We start from the raw sequence: 18,790 nt of genomic DNA on the forward strand, positions 1-18,790 counted from the left end.
TCTCAGCAGGCACAGTGCTCACTGCTCACAAGCTTGGAGGGTGTGATGATTTGCCTTTCAGGATTTTGACCATTTTTTCTATTCATGTACAGGCTTTTTCACCTTTTAAGAATATTTTTCTTATTGGAATTAACAAGAACTTGCTCACTAAAAATTCATTTTATTTTGTTCTTGCTTGTTTTAAATATTTTTCTATAACATATGTTGAAGTAAAAAAGAGCATGAAATTTCACTTAAAGTAAAATTTAGGTGTAATTTCTTTTATTCTGTGTGCCTTTTTGGTCAGGTCTCCCTAGTCTATGGTTTGAAAAATAGATGTGCTAATTTTACTATTTAATTTTTCCTCTGAGACTTGGAAAGATTTTGCCTCAAGTATGAATTAGATAACATCAATTCTATATTCCAAAATTATTTACTTTCACCACTATTCAAACAGGTCATTATTCTTGTACTGTTTTTCAAGACCAGCTAGATAATGCATGGAAGAGTCACTTAAACACAGATTGTTTCTCCATTTTATATTCTGTCCTGGTGCTATATCCATATCTTCGATTCTATTTAAAATATTTTGCCTAATAAAAAATTGCAACTATTGGTTTTTCTGTCATATTCTCCCCTTAGCATTCTCAATTATTTTCACTAATTTCCTGAACTTACCATGCTTCCAGAAAACCTCTTAAGCCATATTAACATTACCTTATAAATATCTCAATGAATTTTTAAAATAGTTTATACTAATATACAAATCATCCAAATTTTCCATTTTAAGCACTGTTAAGTGTACAATACAGTGGTATTAATGATATTCACATTTATTGTGCTGTCATCACCAATATCCATTACCCAAAGGTTTTAATCATCTCTAATAGAAAACCCTCACCCACTAAAAAATAATTCCCTTTCTCCTTCTCATCCTCTGGGCCCTGTAACTTGTAATGTTTAATTGTTTTAACTTTTTTTAAACCAAACAATGTTATTGATGCATATTCATGGAGCATACAATTCATCAAAAATGCACAATCAATGATATTTGGTATAATCACATATTTGTGCATTCATCACTTCAATCATTACTGGACTATTTTCATTAATTCCATCATAATACTACTAAACTTTTATAGCATGTTTGTTTGCAGACCATTGACATAGTTGTGACATTTTTTTAGGAGGTGCCAGGGATTGAACATGAGACCTCATACATGGGAAGCAGGTGCTCAACCATAGAATTAAACCCAGTTCCCTGTTTTTTGATGCTTTTACATTCCTCAATAGATCTTTATGATACTGTTCATTGGTAACAGAGGAATTGATTTATGGGTAAATTTACTGTGAATTTATTGTTAATAAATTTCTTAATAATAATCAATCATGATTATGTTAATTGTTATTATATTAAAATGCATAAATGAAATTGCCCAATATTATACCATTAATAATATTAAAGAATTTATTATTAATTTATTGCTATCATATCTATTTCCCATAAAGCTTTAATAAATTATTGATATTATATTTAAATGCCATTAACAGTTGTATATATTCGGTTGACTACTTCCTTATCAATTACAAACAATTTTCACATTTCCTCTTGGGTTTCCCATTGACCCATCTTACTACCATGAAAAGATTGTGGTTTGCTCCTTTCTTTCCATTCTTATTTGCCTGTTATTTAATCGCTAGCAATTCCAGTAAGGTACAAAGCAATCCTGAAATTAACAGGCCTTATCCTTACCTTGATTTTAAAGGAAATTCTTATTGTTCAGGGATTCATCGAGCAAATTACATCCCATGATACATGAGGCATATGACATTCTGCATCAGCAAACTTGCCTAATGGTTTTGGCTCATTCAGATCTGAAATGGGGAGAGTATCTGCCTGTGCAGATCAGCCCCTGAATGGGGGTGATCCTTCATTACCTCACCCTCAGCCACCTCCAATTTTTACTCAATATCTATCCATATAAGCAGAGTCTAATTTCTGATTTTGAGTGTTTTTTTGTGTGTGTGTTTATTCATATTAAAATACTCTTCTCCTAACAAATATATTCAGTTACATGCTCAATTTTCTTTAATGCTTTATCAACTTCTATGAGTGCATACATTTTAATCATTGCAGAAAAGTGAAGACTGATAGGAAATTATCTAATTTGCTAATAGTCTTTTTTTAAAAGATTGTTTCATATTATTTTCTGCATGTTGTTTTTTTCCCTATGTATTAGAAGAGTTTCCTTCAGGGTAATTCAATGTTTTCCATAGGAGATTTTATTATCCTACTTCCTTGTAAAACGTGATTACAGGACACATTTAAAGAAATAAATGAAAACTTGAAAACCAAAGTATGCAATTAGTTACAAAGATACCAAAGATTACTAAAGATAAGAGCCATAATTAACCATAGGTAAGTATATTTATAGATGGGTGAGGAAAAAATGCATCCTTAGGAATCGAATGGTGCATTCATAATAATAAAATGTTCAAATCTGCACAAAGGAAAAGCAATTATTATAAATACATAAAGATATAGTAGCCTCAAATAAATAAACAATAAAGAGAAACAAGATATAAAATCAGGCATCATAGTGAGAAATTTCAACCTTTCTCTCCCAAATGATAAAATATATCTATTAAATATAAATTATATTTGAAAAAAGTTTACCAAGTTTGTTTTTTTTGAGCACATTTGGAAACCTGTGTCTAATGGTGAAATGTACAGTATGGAATACCTATTACTGTGTTAATCAAGTCTGTAAAAAAGGACTTTTGAAATGAAAGCAGATTTTCATTCTTCTTGGAAATTCTTTTGCTGGGTAATAAAAATGTAAAGAATTTCATTTGTGCCCAGAAATGACTTATTGATTAAGGAAGTGAAACTGCACAAATCAACAATAAAGATGAAAAGAATAAGAGTCATATGAAGGGAATAGAACTGAAGATCTTGGATTAATATTAATGTTAATAGGACTGTAATATTTTTTGTCTTTATTTCTTTAAAATTACATTCAAAAAACCTGAGGTCCCCATATACCCCCCATACCCCTTACCCCACTCCTCCTCCCATGGCAGCAATCTCCTCCATCATCATGAGACATTCACGGCATTTGGTGACTGTCTCTGAGCACTGCTGCACATCATGGTCAATGGTCCACATCAGAGACCACACTCTCCCACAGTCCACCCAGTGGGCCATGGGAGGACATACAATGTGCAGTAACTGTCCCTACAGCATCACCCAGGACAACTCCAAGTCCCAAAAGCGTCTCCACATCTCATCTCTTCCTTCCATTCCCCACACCCAGCAGCCACCATGGTCACTTTCTCCACACCAATGCCACATTTTCTTCGATTAGTAATCACAATGGTTCATGAATGGAATATCAGTAAGTCCATTCTAATCCATATTCTATTCCTCCAAACTGTGGACCTTGGAATCTTTGTATCCACTCCACATCTATATCAAGAAAGGGCTTAGATTCCACATGGATGCTGGATGCAATCTTCCTGCTTTCAGTTGAAGGCACTCTTGGCTCAATGGTGTGGTGGTTGACTTTCTTCAATTCCATGTTAGCTGAGTGGGATAAGTCCAATAAACCAGAGTGTAGGAGCTGAAGTCCGTTGAGGTTCAGGGCCTGGCTATCATATAGTCAGTCTAGAGATTGAAGTCCCCTGTGTATATATTGAACTCCAGCACCAACTATATTTCTGTTAAAAGTAACAGGAGAGGCTTGGGGAAAAGATCACGTCTGATTCCAGCTCCATCACACAGAACCATAAACTCCAAAGTAGGGCCAACTGACATGGCACTGAATTCCACCTGCCATGTCCATAGAACCTGTGGTTCTCTGTAGCCCTCAGAAGAACCAATTACTGGGGTTGTATCTACTTTATCTGTCTCTGTAATATTTTAATAAAGAAATGGTTAAGAGACCTTTTAGACATCATAACACTTTTCCCTTTACAATACTACATTGTTTCCAGTCCTATTAGGTATAGTTAGGCAAAAACTCACACTTCATTATTTTTCTTCTCTCAAATATTCCTGCCTTGCATGATTCTTCCTATACTGTGCTCTAATATTCTTCTCAGTTTGTTGATGTTGGAAGATGGCAGATCCAAAATTTGATGGGGTAGAGCCTTCAGTGAATTGATTGTCATTCTTTTTGTGGACACTTCTCACCATGCAGATGTTATGCCCCTCTGTCTCTCACATCCAATTCTACCTAAGCACTGGAACTGAACTTTTGAAGAGATATAACCTTCAGTTGGAATTACTCTAACTTCAACTTCATGACAATAATACTGTCATTATATAAATCATTTAATAATGTATTAATATGAAAAAAATCTTTTTTATTTCCTGATATAAAGAATAAATTAAAAATTCTATATGAATTTCATCACTCATTACACTTTCCTTTGTAAACAGTATCATCTTCCTCCAAGGAAGCAGAATTCAATCATAGCAATCAAATACCTTTTTGCTCTTTCTGAATTAGATAAATTTCTAAGGCTTCAGAAGAACTCATCGAGAATGAGACTACTTGTGCTTTCAACCTGAATTTGGGCATTTAATTGAATTTGAAGATAATCATGATTTCAGTCTTCTGCCTTCCACACAGGTTTGAGACCAAGAACTACCAGTATGTTCTGGCCTTGATTTTTGCAATTGAAGAGATCAACAGGAACCCCCATCTTTTACCCAACATTACTTTGGGATTTGATCTGTACAATTCACTACACAGTGAACAGACAACATTGGAGAATCCCATTATTTGGCAATCAGGACTGGACAAGGACCTCCCTAATTACAACTGCAGGAAAGAGACCAAGTCTATAGCAGCCCTTACGGGAACAACGTGGGCAGTTTCTACCCAGATTGGGACACTGCTGGAACTCTACAAAATTCCACAGGTGAACCTCATTAGAGGGAAGATGAATTAATGTTTCCTTTGCTATTTTCAGTGACCTTAAAAGAAAAGGTCAAAAGAGGGAATTGTGTTTACACATTTCTCAAAGGGTACAGCTAGTATACAGAGACATGGTGGGATGTTCACATATCCTTTCCCAGAACATAAGTGAGGTCAGGTGAGTAAGAGACAAAGGAGTTTCCTAGACCCTTGAAACTGATCAATTAATTTCCATTATTCTCTCAGGGATTGGGAGATGATTAGAATATAAAAAGAGCAAGTCTTCCCTTCTTCCTCTTTAAAACATTGCTTAATTTTCATCTGGGCTGAGTTTGTGCTTCTGACTAATTCTCTTTCTCATACTGGCTATTTAATCCTTCCCCTTTAGCTTGCTTATGGCCTTTACGACCCACAACTGAGTGATGATGGACAGTTTTCATCTCTCTATCAGATTACCCCCAAGGACACATCTCTGGCTCTTGGCATGGTCTCACTGATGCTTCATTTTAGTTGGAACTGGGTGGGACTGGTCATCTCAGAAGATAAGAGAGGTGTGAAGTTCCTATGGGACTTGAGAGAAGAGATGGACAAAAAGGGAATCTGTGCAGGTTTTCTGGAAATGATTCCTGTCACTGAGAGGTCATATTACTCAAAAGACTGGCAATATCATTTACGGATCAGAAAATCAACAGTGAATGTGACTCTCATTTATGGTGACTCTGACTCACTAATGGGATTGAGCTTTTGGAGATGGAATTTCTTAGTAATAGGGAAAGTTTGGATCACAACCTCACAATGGGATTTTACCACCAGCGAGAGAGACTTTTTACTTGATTCATTCCATGGGGCCCTCATTTTTTCACAGAATATTGGTGAACTGCCTGATTTTAAAACTTTCATGCAGACAGTTAAACCTTCAAAATACCCAGAAGACTTTTACCTCACGAAATTGTGGTACGTCTCTTTTGATTGCTCGGTTTCTGAATCTGATTGTAACACTCTGGAGAATTGTCCTCCCAATGCCTCCTTGGAGTTGCCGCCTTGGTGGCTGTTTGACAAGGACATGAAAGTAGGAAGTTACAATGTGTATAATGCGGTGTATGCTGTAGCTCAGAGCCTTCATGAAATGCTTCTTCAACGATTAGAAATGCAGTAAGTGGAAAATGGAGATGGACTGGTTGTTTACCCCTGGCAGGTAATACCTCTTCCATTGAACAATATGTGTATTTCAGAACATGCCATAATCATGACTTTCTTGGTGTGGAACATATGCTCAAGTCAAGAAGTTTAGGGTTGTCTCTCCAAAAGAGCAAGAGATTGTTTACTTGTTCACTGTCTAAGAGGTAAACCTAGACCTAGGTAGAAATGGTCATGAACAGGAAGGTGCTGATAGCAGATATGGAAGGAGTTATTAATCAATGCCAATGTTTCATGTTACTAAGGCCCTCAACATTCTGCCCTGCTAATATTTTTAATATAAAGTACCTAGACCTCTTCCATTAAACATTTGCATGACAACAGGAACAAACTTGTTTTCGAATTAGTTTTAGGCACTCTGTAAGATACTGCACATCAATCATATCATTTAATTCTGCAACCTCTTCAGGTATTGCTGAACTTACTTGGGGAGAATTCAGTTAGTAATTGAGGGTGCTGAGATTTGATTCTTCTATTAAGGTTTGTTCATATCACACACTCACAGATTGTTTTGATTTCATTGTATTTGGAATTTTCTACTGAAAATATTTTGTAAATGCTATAACATTTTAGTCCACCTTACGGTTTCTTATTTATTTATTTATTTTTACTTAATTGAATGTTACTGATAAAGTTGCCTTAGGAAGCAGGGATGACAGAGGATCAGAGATGTTACCACCTTGGTGATCTGTCTTATTCAGTGGGCACAATTGCTCACAGGTGTGTCTCTTATAGCTACATCCATTTCGGAAGAACATCCAATTTAACAATTCTGCTGGTGATCCAGTGAATTTGGATAAGGAAAGGAAATTTGAAGCTAGGTATGACATTCTCAACTTTTGGAATATTCCAGAAGGTTTTGGACATAAAGTTAAAGTAGGACATTTTAACTCAGATATGCCACGTGATCAACAATTGTCTCTTTCTGAGGAGATGATAGAATGGGCCACAGGATTTTCCGAGGTAGGTAGGCCACAATTACAATATTTAATATTACACAAAAGTAACAAAATCTTGCAATGGATATTTTATTAGTGCAGGTTCTCTAAAGAAAGATAATCAACATGAGATATCTGTAAATAGTAAATGAGTTAATATAGTTCTCTCATGGGACCAAGGGATGAACATGTCCAGATTCTGCAGGCAGTCTGCAAACAGGCATTCCGGTGAAGGTCCCATGAAAGTCCTTGGTGGAGTTTACAGGAGACATTGGCTATTCAAAGAACAGGGAATTTCTCTCCAAATGCTGAAATCACTTTTTATTTTAAGGCACTGAATTGATCGGATAAAACCTTATCCATTGCTGACAGCAATCTCCCTGGTTGATTGTACATGTAATCAGTCATCTATGCAGTCAATTCACTGATGACTAAAGTCGATAAGTGTCCTTTATTACAATTAGCCCAAGGTTTACTTGATCAAACACTGGCTGTGTTAACACATTGACCTAACCTCCACAGCAGTTGTCTTCCTCCTTCCTGCTAAGTAAGTGTTCACATTATTAGTTTAACCACTTACCTTTACACAAGAAAATTTTTCTCACATACTGTCCACAGGATGGGAAAAGAAAACATTTATTTAAAGATACATTTCTAAATTATTTTATTTCATATCATAAAATAAACCTGACATCTTATCAATAAATTTGATTTAGGCACTTAAAATTTAAAATTGTTGATACCCAATACCCCAAACCATCTAATGGTTGGAGAAGTAAATACACAGCTGTTAATAACATGTATCTGGTTTTCTTCCCAGACTCCCCACTCTGTATGTAGTAAGAAGTGTTTGCCTGGATTCAGGAAGACTTTTCAAGAAGGAAAAGCAGCATGTTGCTTTCTTTGCACCCCCTGCTCAGAGAATGAGATTTCCAATGACACAGGTAAGTTTTGCCCTCAAAAAGGTCCCCACCTCTCCTTTATATCCCCTGACCACACAAGGTAGTGGAAAGAATCTGGAGGAAAACTGCAGAAACAAATTTCTTCTTTCCTTTGTTTAGTAATTTTGTTTTTATAATAAAAATATTTCCCTTTGATATAACACCCTTTCTATGCCCTTAAGTAATTTACTTGAGTCATTGTTGAGACACACTGAAGGCCAAATAGTTTCTGGAAAGACCTTTGTTGACCGCACCAAATTAATATACCTTTCATGCCTCTCTTGGAATTTAACACATGTGATTACAAGTATCTGCTTTCCATCTTGATTGAAAGAATGTTTAGATTATAATTAAGTAATGTGTTTTAACCTTACTCCATTTCTGTGTCTAAAACTGTTCATGACACAGAGCAGATGTTCAGAAAGTTTGGAAATGATTTAGGGAATGTTTAGTTCTATTGCGTCCAACATGAGGATGAAGTAACAAAGTCTTAATGAGGAATTTCTGTTTCTGCTCTCCTCTAGTTCACAGGTAAATGGGAAGGTAAACATAGACTATTTTTGTCCATGTTTCAAATATGCTATAAATATTTGAACAGGGTCCTAGGGACCAGTACTTTCCTTGGGAGGAAGGTTTGATGGAATTCCTCACAGAGGCAGTCACATTAGTATTATGTAAGAAGAGTGGAGGATGTGATAAAATCTTGGCCAAATTATTATATATAAAATAAAATAAAATAAAATAAAAGGAAATAATCACTGCACATAATTTTCAGAATTTCAGAGTACCAAAACACAGTTTCTATGTGACAGGATCTCACAGAATATTCGGTATGTGGTTTGAGACATGATGTAGAAAAGAGCTAAATATTCTTTACATAATATAATTAACACGTTTAAATTATATATATTCATATATTAAATTCTAGAATCACTTCTATGGTTGGAAATTTCTAAGTTTTTTTTGATAATTAATATGTAGTTGAATTTCCTGAAATGTTTACTATTATTTCAGTTATTTGAGACCTGTTGAACTGATGAAATAACATGGAATTTAGTCAATGTGGAAAAAAGGTTCATGTACACATTTTTATATGGTAAGTTTGAATAAATGTTCCATGTGCACATATAAAGGAATAGTCTAACCAAAAATTCATTTCCCAAACATATGGAGATTAAGAAATACACTATTGAGGAAGTGGGGCAAGATGGTGTCTGATTGAATGCACCTTTGTCATCTCTCTTGTAAAAACCTGGATAAGTGGAAACAGAATCCTCCCTGAGGGGGCAGTCTGGTAATTTACAATGCAGCAGGTGTCTGCAAACCATACCTAAAATCAGGAAAACATGAACAAATCCAATGAACAAGCTAAAAACCAGGAAGAGAATCAGAACATTGAACAACCAATTAAACTCTCAAAACATTATAACATGGATCAATTTAATGAAGAGAAGGAAGAGATTAAGGATGTTAAGAAAACACTTGGGGATCATAGAGAACACATTTTAAACATATGTAAAAAAGATAACAGATATGATGGTGATAAACAGTACCATCCAAGAAATCAAAAATACACGATCAGCAAACAACAGCAGTTTTGAAGAGGCAGAGGAAAGAATTAGTGATGAGGAAGACAGTACATCTGAAATCAAACAAATAGTAGAATTATTGGTAAAAAGAGGGAAAAAAATACAGCGGGGACATAGGGACCTAAATTACAATGCAATATACTCAAACATGCATCCCAGAATGAGAAGAGAATGGAAAGGGGACAGAAGGGGTGTAGGAGGAAAAAATGGCTAAAAGCATCACAAACCTATTGAGGGAGATGGATAAACATGTCCAGGAAGCACAACATACCCCAAACAACTTTAATCCCCAAATGCCCACACCAAGACATAATCTTGTCAAATTATCCAATACTCAAGACAAAGAGAAAATACTGAAAACAGTGACAGAAAAAGAACCATCACATACAAGGGAGGCTCCATATGATTAAGTGCTGATTTTTCATCTGAAAACATGGAGGCAAGAAGGGAGTCATATGTCATCCACAAGGCAGTAAAAGGAAAAAATTTCCAACCAAGAATACTCTATTCACCAAGCTAGCTTTCAAAAATGATGGAGAGTCAAAATATTCACAGATAAACAGAAACTAAGAGAGTATGCCAACAAGAAGACTGTCCTTCAAGAGATAACAAAAGGAATTCTCAATGAAGATAGAAAAAAAAACACATGAGAGATAGAGTTGAAGGAGACTGTTAGAACAACTCAGAAGAGAAAAAGAGAGGGAAAAAAAGAACCCAAACATATCACAAAGACAAATCCAAAGAAAATATGTCTAATAAAAGTAATTCCCTGAAAGTTATAACAATGAATGTCAAGGGATTAAACTCATCAGTTAAGAGACACAGATTGGAAAAATGTGTAAGGAAATAAGACATATCTATAAGCTGTCTACAAGAAACACATCTTAGACCCAGGGATTCGAGGACATTAAAAGTGAAAGGCTGGAAAACAATCTTACAGGTAAACAATAACCAAAAATGGGCCATATTAACATCGGACAAGATAGATTTTAATGCAAAACTATCATGAAAGACAAACAAGGACACTACATACTAGTGAAAGGGATAAACTTTCAAGAAGAAATAACTATCATAAACATTTATGCCCATAATTAGAGCACCTTCATATATATGAAACAAACACTGGAAACCCTAAGTGAAAGAATGGATGTCTCTACAATTATAGTCAGGGTTTTAATATACCACTATCACCTTGGACAGAATAACTCAACAGAGAATCAGTAAAGAAACAAAGACCTTGAACAATATATTAAAGGACCTGGACCTAATAGATGTATACAGAGCATTACACCCAAATACAGCAGGATTTATATTATTCTTAAGTGCACATGGATCATTCTCCAAGATACCCTACATGCTCGGACACATTATTAAGATGTCTATACTACCCAAACTTATTGACAAACTCAATGACATCCTAAGAAAAATCAACACAGCAATTTTTTAACACTTGATGTGGTATAATTTTTTTTAATTTTTTTATTGACTTTGTAATAATATTACATTAAAAATATATATGTGAGGTCCCATTCAACCCCACCCCCCCACCCCCCCTCTCCCCCCTCCAACAACACTCGCTCCCATCATCATGACACATCCATTGGATTTGGTAAGTACATCTTTGTGCACCTCTGCACCTCATAGACAATGGTTCACATCATGGCCCATACTCTCCTCCATTCCATCCAGTGGGCCCTGTGAGGATTTACAATGTCCGGTGATTACCTCTGAAGCACCATCCAGGGCAGCTCCATGTCCCAAAGACGCCTCCACCTCTCATCTCTTCCTGCCTTTCCCCATACCCATCGTCCACCATGTCCACTTTTCCCAATCCAATACCACCTCTTCTATGTGGACATTGGATTGGTTATGTCCATTGCACCTCTATGTCAAGAGGAGGCTCAGATTCCACATGGATGCTGGATGCAATCCTCCCATTTTCAGTTGTAATCACTCTAGGCTCCATGGTGTGGTGGTTGTGGTATAATTTTATATTTTCATTCTTCTTTCTTTTTTAATAAATTGTCTTTTTTAAGGATATATAAATAATAAAAAGTTACATTTTTGTCTTTATTTTTTAATATTACATTAAAAAAATATGAGGTCCCCATAACCCCCACCCTCCTTACCCCACTCCTCCCCCCATAACAATAACCTCCTCCATCATCGTGAGACAGTCATTGCATTTGGTGAATACATCTCTGAGCACCACTGCACCTCATGGTCAATGGTCCACACCATAGCCCACACTCTCCCACTGCCCACCCAGGGGGCCATGGGAGGACATATAATGTCTGGTAACTGTCCCTGCAGCAACACCCAGGACAACTCCAACCCTGAAAATGCCCCCACATCATATCTCTTCCTCCCACTCCCTACCCCCCAGCCACCATGACACTTTCTCCACACCAGTGCCATATGTTGTTGATTACTAATCACAATATTTCATGAATAGATTATCAGTAAGTCCACTCTAAATCATACTCTATTCCTCCATCTTGTGGACCTTAGAATGGTTGTGTCCACTCAACATCTATATCAAGAGGAGGCTTAGATTTCCCATTTTGATGCTGAATGCAATTTTCCTGCTTTCAGTCATAGGCACTCTTGGCTCCCTGGTGTGGTGGTTGACCTTCTTCACCTCCTGGGTAGCTGAGTGGGATAAGTCCAATAAACCAGAGTGTAGGAGTTGCAAGTCTATTGTGGCTCAGGGCACGGCTATCACATGATCCGTCCAGAGATTCAGGTCCCCTGGCTGTACCTTAAATTCCAACACCAACTACAGTTCTGGTAAAAGTAACAGGAGAGGCTTGTGGACAAAGAACTGATGACAATTCTTATGGGCCTGTGTGCCTGAAATTTGAACTAGTCCTAGAGATGCAAGGTGCCCAAGATTTACCTCCTGAGAGCCTCCAAATTGTTCACATGTGGCCACTATCTAAGCAAAACTCAGCATGTAAATTCATTACCTTCCCCCCACCAGGGGACAAGACTACCGGGGATGAGCCTCTGTGGCACAGATGGATTACCACCAATCACTAACTGGTGATGCAACTAGAAAAATGCCTTGAATAAAGGGGGAATGGCAAAGACAAATGAGTATATATGGCTAAGAGTCTTTTAAAAAGTATCAGGAATAATGATGGGAGACTGTGTTGCTGTGGGAGTAGTGGTGGGGTGGGGATGGTGAGGTTGAATGGGACCTCATATTTTTTGAATGTAATATTTTAAAAAAAGAATAAAAAAATTAAAAAAATAAAGGGAAAAGGTAGAGAACAATAAAAAAAAAGGGGGGGGGTCCTTAGCAGTCTTGCAGGCTGACGTTTAATTTCATGGGGTATGAAACTGGGAGTCAGACACACTGCTCTTTGGAGTAACAGAGAAGGTTCCAATTCTGGCCTCAGGACCCTCTTTCCTACACTATCCTGAGAGCAGTGAACTGAGTCAGGCTTGTTGAGGATTATTGGCAGGAATCCAGAAAAAGAGTGTGTAAAAAAGACAAACCCATCACTGAAGGAAGCCGCTCTTACCCAGACCCTGTGATTCCCCAGGACTTCCAAGAGCTGTGCACACATGGAGCCTTGAGGCTGCTCAGCTGGTGTTCTCCACTCTCCTCACCCTCCACCCTTTTCCTGGCATTCACCCCAGAGCAGAGAAGGCTCTTCTCGTCCTTCTTGAGTTGAGGCGAACATCCCTTGTATCTTGAAAGCTCACTACTTATGACTTAAAGTAAAACTTTTGTCTTTAGAAAAATACAAACAAAAAAATAAAAAATAAATAAATAAAATAAAAAAGTGTCAGGAGGTCATCAGATGTGTCATCTTAATACCCACATCATTAGGATCCCAGAGACAGCACAAGCAGATACAATCCCAGTTACAGGTGCTCCTGATAACTACAGAGAACACAGGTTCTATGATCATGGAAATTGGCTCTGGAGTCCAGCACCTTATCAGTGGACCGTACTTTGGAATTTGTGTTCCTGTGTATGAAGGAGTTGTACTCAGATATGAACTTTCTACACATGCCTCTTCTGTTCACTTTTACTGAACCTATAGTTGGCCTAGATTTGGTGTTTATCCAGAGGACTTTAATCTCTGGACTGGTTATGTACATGCTGGGCTCTGAGCCTCAGCAGAGTAGCAGTGCCTACTCTCTGGTTTGCTGGACTTGCATATGTCAGCTAACAGGGAGGTGAAGATGGTCAACAACTGTACCAGGGAACTGAGAGTGCCTCCAACTCCAAGCAGGAGAATTACATCCATCAACCATGTGGGATCTAAACCCCATCTCAAGATAGCAGCAGAGTGGACATCACCAACCCAGGGTCCTCAGGTTGGAGCAATAAAATATGGATTAGAGTGAATTTACTAGTATTCTGCTATAGAAGTATTGCATCTAGTAATGGAGGAAACTGTAGCATTGATCTGGGGACAGTGGCCATGGTAGTTCCTGAGGACAGGGAAGGGGGAGAAGAGATGAGAGGTGGTGACATTTTCAGGACTTGGAGTAGTCCATAATGATATTAGAGGGGCATATGCTTGACATTATATATCCTGCCATAACCAACTAAATGGACTGGGGGAGGGTGTAAACTACAATGTAAACTTTAATCCATGCAGTGCAACAGTGCTCCAAAATGTACTCACCAAATACAATGAATATGCCACAATGATGAAAAATTATGCTGTTGTGGGAGTATTGGGGGAGGTGTTGGATATGTGGGAGCCTTTTATATTTTTTAATGTACCATTTTTTTGAGATATATGTACCTTAAAAAGATATTTTAATATAAAAATAAAAAATTAAAGTAAAGAATTACACGAATAAACCATGGTTTAAAGTAAATAGCACAATAAGATTTATAAAATGTATAAAACTGGAATTTCCACATTTCAAGTTTCAGGTAATGCAGCTAAAGATATCCTCTGAATATAATATATCATCCTAAATTTTATATATGTGTGTGTGTACTATTAGTATATATATTTTAATGTAAAAATCTGAAGTTATAAGTATCACAAATTAAAATAAGAACAGTAGAATAAATATAAAATAAAAGAATATAATAATTATGAAAATAAAATGTAATGAAAGACAAATATGAAAGGATAAAAACTCAAAGCTGTCTAATAAAAGTCAAAACTGATAAATTAGTAGAATAATGAATTAAGAAATATTACATAATAAATGATTTAAAATTGGAAAATATGTACAGAATTTTTAAAATCAGAAATGGATAGTATAAATAAATTCATTCAAGTTTATGTGAAAATTGAAATGAAATTCCCAAATTCCAAAAAAAATAAATATTACCATATACGTCCCAGTAATAAAGGAAAATCTGAAAAGATTCATATCTTGTTAGGATATTAAACCATAGTTTAAAATGAGATATCTTCTCAAAAAGTTTTTATAAGTCTATGACTTTCCTGAGAAATCCAAACAAACTGTCAAGGAAAAAAGAATACTTATCTACTCAAACTTTTCCAGATACTAGGAAAATGTGAAAAAGACTTCACATTTAATTTTATGAGAAGAGTTTAACATTGGTACCAAATTCTGATAAAATTTTTGCAAGAAACCAAATTTACAGATCACTTTTTTTCTTGAGACTAAACTTCTATTTGCTAAAAAGAAAAGCTGCAATCCAAATCCAGCTATATTACGTAAAGAAGTTATTGTAATGAAGTTTGTTTTATGCAAAATAATTCAGTAAATGAACCCCCAGAAATGTAGAAACAATCATTTCAAAAAGTTCAGGAAAACATTTAATAAAAATCGGCACTCATCCATTATTTAAAATTAAACAACAAAAATAAGACCAAATTAGAAATAGAAGGGAACAACCAAAGTAGGATAAAATATGTAAAATAAATCTAGCCAGTGAGAAATCATATCTGACATATATAGAATGCTTTTACAAATGCAGAAGACAGACACAAAATACAGTAATAAAAATGGCCTGACTTGTGCACAGGCTCTTCTCAGAAAAACATTTTGAAATGTGCAATGCACAGATGAGCTAGTGTTCAGATTAACTAGGCACCAAGAAATTCCAAACAAAAATCATGGTGAAAAAAAATAAAAACAGGAAAAGGCCTTGGCCCAGTGGTTAGGGCACCTGTCTACCACATGGGAGGTCCATGGTTCAAACCCCAGGCTTCCTTGACCTGTGTGGAGCTGGCCCATGTGCAGTGCTGATGCGCGCAAGGAGTACCGTGCCATGCAGGGGTGTCTCCCGTGTAGGGGAGCCCCATGCGCAAGGAGTGCGCCCATAAGGAGAGCTGCCCAGCATGAAAGAAAGTGCAGCCTGCCCAGGAATGGTGCCGCCCACACTTCCAGTGCCACTTAAGGACAACAGAAACGGACAAAGAAACGAGACGCAGCAAATAGACACAGAAACACAGAGAACAGACAACCGGGGGAGGGGGGAAATAAATAAATAAATAAATCTTTAAAAAAAAAAGAAATACTTTAAAAAAAAAAAGCTAAAAACATTCCTCATAATAGCAAAAATTAAACAACTTCCATGTTAAGGTTCTGACAGAAAAAGGTACACCTGGAATGAATATTGTTTGTTGGAGTTTAAACTGGTGTAACCATTTATAAAACAGGATGGCATTATTTACAAAGATGTTTATATAGTCTATTACCCAGTAATGGAGCATGATATTTGTACTAGATGTACAAAGATGCTCAGAACAGCATTATTGGTAATAACTAAAACCCATAAGCATTTAAACTTCTATCAGCAGTAAAATGTGTAAATAAAATATGATGTATTATTATATTGAAATCTATCCAGCAATATAAGTGAGTAGTTTATACAATTTTAAAAAGACCACTATATTTTAGAAATATAAAATAACAAGTGGTGGAGAGGAGTCGTAGAAATTGGAACTCTAGACACCCATTCATGAGAATGTAGTGCAGTTCAGTCCCTGTGGAATGCATTACAGCACATCCTCAAAAATTTAATGATGCAATCACCATATGATCTGGTAATGCACTTCTAGGTTTACATTAAAAGTGAAAAGAGGTTCTCAGAATAGTAATTGTGTACAATGTGTGTAGCAGCATTATTCATAACACCAACATGTGGAAATAATCCAAGTGTCCATCATAGCTAAATTGATTAAATATGGAACTTGCACATCAGAGAATATTATTCGGCCACAAGGAAAAAATGAATTTCTGAGATATGGTGTTACTTGAAAGAAACTTGTAAATATTACACACTTGAAATATGGAAGTTACAAAAACAAAGAGATTGTACTATATTACTTGCAATAGAATTCTAGAAATATCAAATCTCCAGAGTCAAAAGTTTAGTAGAGTTTACTAGGTAATGGGTGCAGAGTGAAGAGAAAATGAATGTTTAGCAGACTAGATGTGTTTGTAAAAAGAAACTGTATTTGCATACTGTGACATAGAAGAATCTCACAAAAATAGTATTGGGTCAAAGTACCCAAGCAGAAGGAATCTAGGTTACATGTCAACAAGTTAGCATTTTTGAAGATGTAGGAGATGTAATTATTTGAATTTAGGAAAGGTGCTTCAGATGGGCTGCGTAACAGAAGAAAAATATAGAGATTATAGCACACAGTTATATGAAGTCAATGCACACAGAGAAACAATGGCTAAAACTACCCAATGTGTTTCTTTTGGGGTCTTGTAAATAAGTTAAAATTACTGAACCTGAGCTGATGACACATTGCTTTTCTCACCAGATATGGACGAGTGTGTGAAGTGTGCAGATCATCAGTATGCAAATAGTGAGAGAAATCACTGCCTTCAAAAAGCTGTAACCTTCCTGGCTTTTGGAGACCCTTTGGGGATGGCTCTGGTCTGCACAGCTGTTTGCTTCTCTTTCCTCACCGCTGTTATTCTTGGGGTCTTTGTGAAGCACAGAGACACTCCAATAGTCAAGGCCAATAACAGGATCCTCAGCTACATCCTGCTCATTTCCCTCATCCTGTGCTTCCTCTGCTCCTTACTCTTCATCAGTCGCCCTAACACAGCCACCTGCATCCTCCAACAAATCACATTTGGAATTGTGTTTACTGTGGCTGTGTCTACTATCTTGGCCAAAACAATCACTGTGGTTCTGGCATTCAAGCTCACTGCTCCCAGGAGAAGGACGAGGCAGTATTTGGTGTCAGGAGCACCTAACTTTGTTATTCCCATTTGCTCCCTGATCGAGATGGCACTCTGTGGCATCTGGCTGGGAACCTCTCCCCCATTTGTTGATAAAGATGCACACTCTGAGCCTGGTTATATCATCATTGAGTGCAATAAGGGCTCACCCACTGCCTTCTACTGTGTCCTGTGATACCTGGGCTGCTTGGCTCTCGGGAGCTTCACTGTAGCTTTCATGGCCAGGAACCTTCCTGACACCTTTAATGAAGCCAAGTTCTTGACCTTCAGCATGTTGGTGTTCTGCAGTGTTTGGGTCACTTTCCTCCCTGTCTACCACAGCACCAAGGGGAAGGTCATGGCAGCTGTGGAGATCTTCTCCATCTTGGCTTCCAGTGCTGGATTACTAGGCTGCATCTTTGCCCCAAAGTGCTATATTATTTTTTTAAAGCCAGATAGGAACACTCACCAGGGTTTAAGGTATCAAACACATTCTAGGGGTAATAAGTCTTCTTAATTTTTAACTCATATTTTTCCTATAACAAATAGAGGGCCTGATAAAAATCTACCAAATGCTTGCTTTCAGTTATTACATAGAAATATAATGTAATTTTCCTTCAGTTATCACATGAATTTCATACAGTTTGTCAGTGTTCAGAAACACATCTCTCAGCCTTCTAAATTACTTTTAATCTAAACTACATAATTTGGTTCCTCAAATACAGAGATGAATATGGATATTCTGCCTTCATTGTGTGTGTAATTACCAAATTTACACATATTCTCCCATTTTATTTTGCACTTCTGTTTTTTCTAATATACCTGGTAAACACTATCAACATTTCCCTTTTCATCTCTTTATAGTAATCATAATTATCCAATACTATTTATGGAATATTCCTTACTTTCTCCCAGATTGCCATGACCATATTTTAATTATAATAAATTCCTATGTATAAATAACTCCTTCTTCTGCACTTCCTAATGTCTTTATTTGACTTTTTCCCTCTTAAACAAACATCATAATATGTACAAAACGATGACGCCTTTTATTTTATAGTTGATAGTACATTTCCCTCCTT

The 18,790-nt window shown here is 36.5% G+C and overlaps 1 pseudogene; it reads left to right on the forward strand.

Moving 5' to 3' along the window:
- LOC131276771 (vomeronasal type-2 receptor 116-like) overlaps positions 1-18,225 on the forward strand; it is a 30,290-nt pseudogene extending 12,065 nt beyond the window's left edge.
- The last annotated feature ends 565 nt before the right edge of the window (positions 18,226-18,790 follow it).

The sequence above is a fragment of the Dasypus novemcinctus genome, chromosome 30 (genome assembly GCF_030445035.2).
Source record: "Dasypus novemcinctus isolate mDasNov1 chromosome 30, mDasNov1.1.hap2, whole genome shotgun sequence".
NCBI classification, from domain to species: Eukaryota; Metazoa; Chordata; class Mammalia; order Cingulata; family Dasypodidae; genus Dasypus; species Dasypus novemcinctus.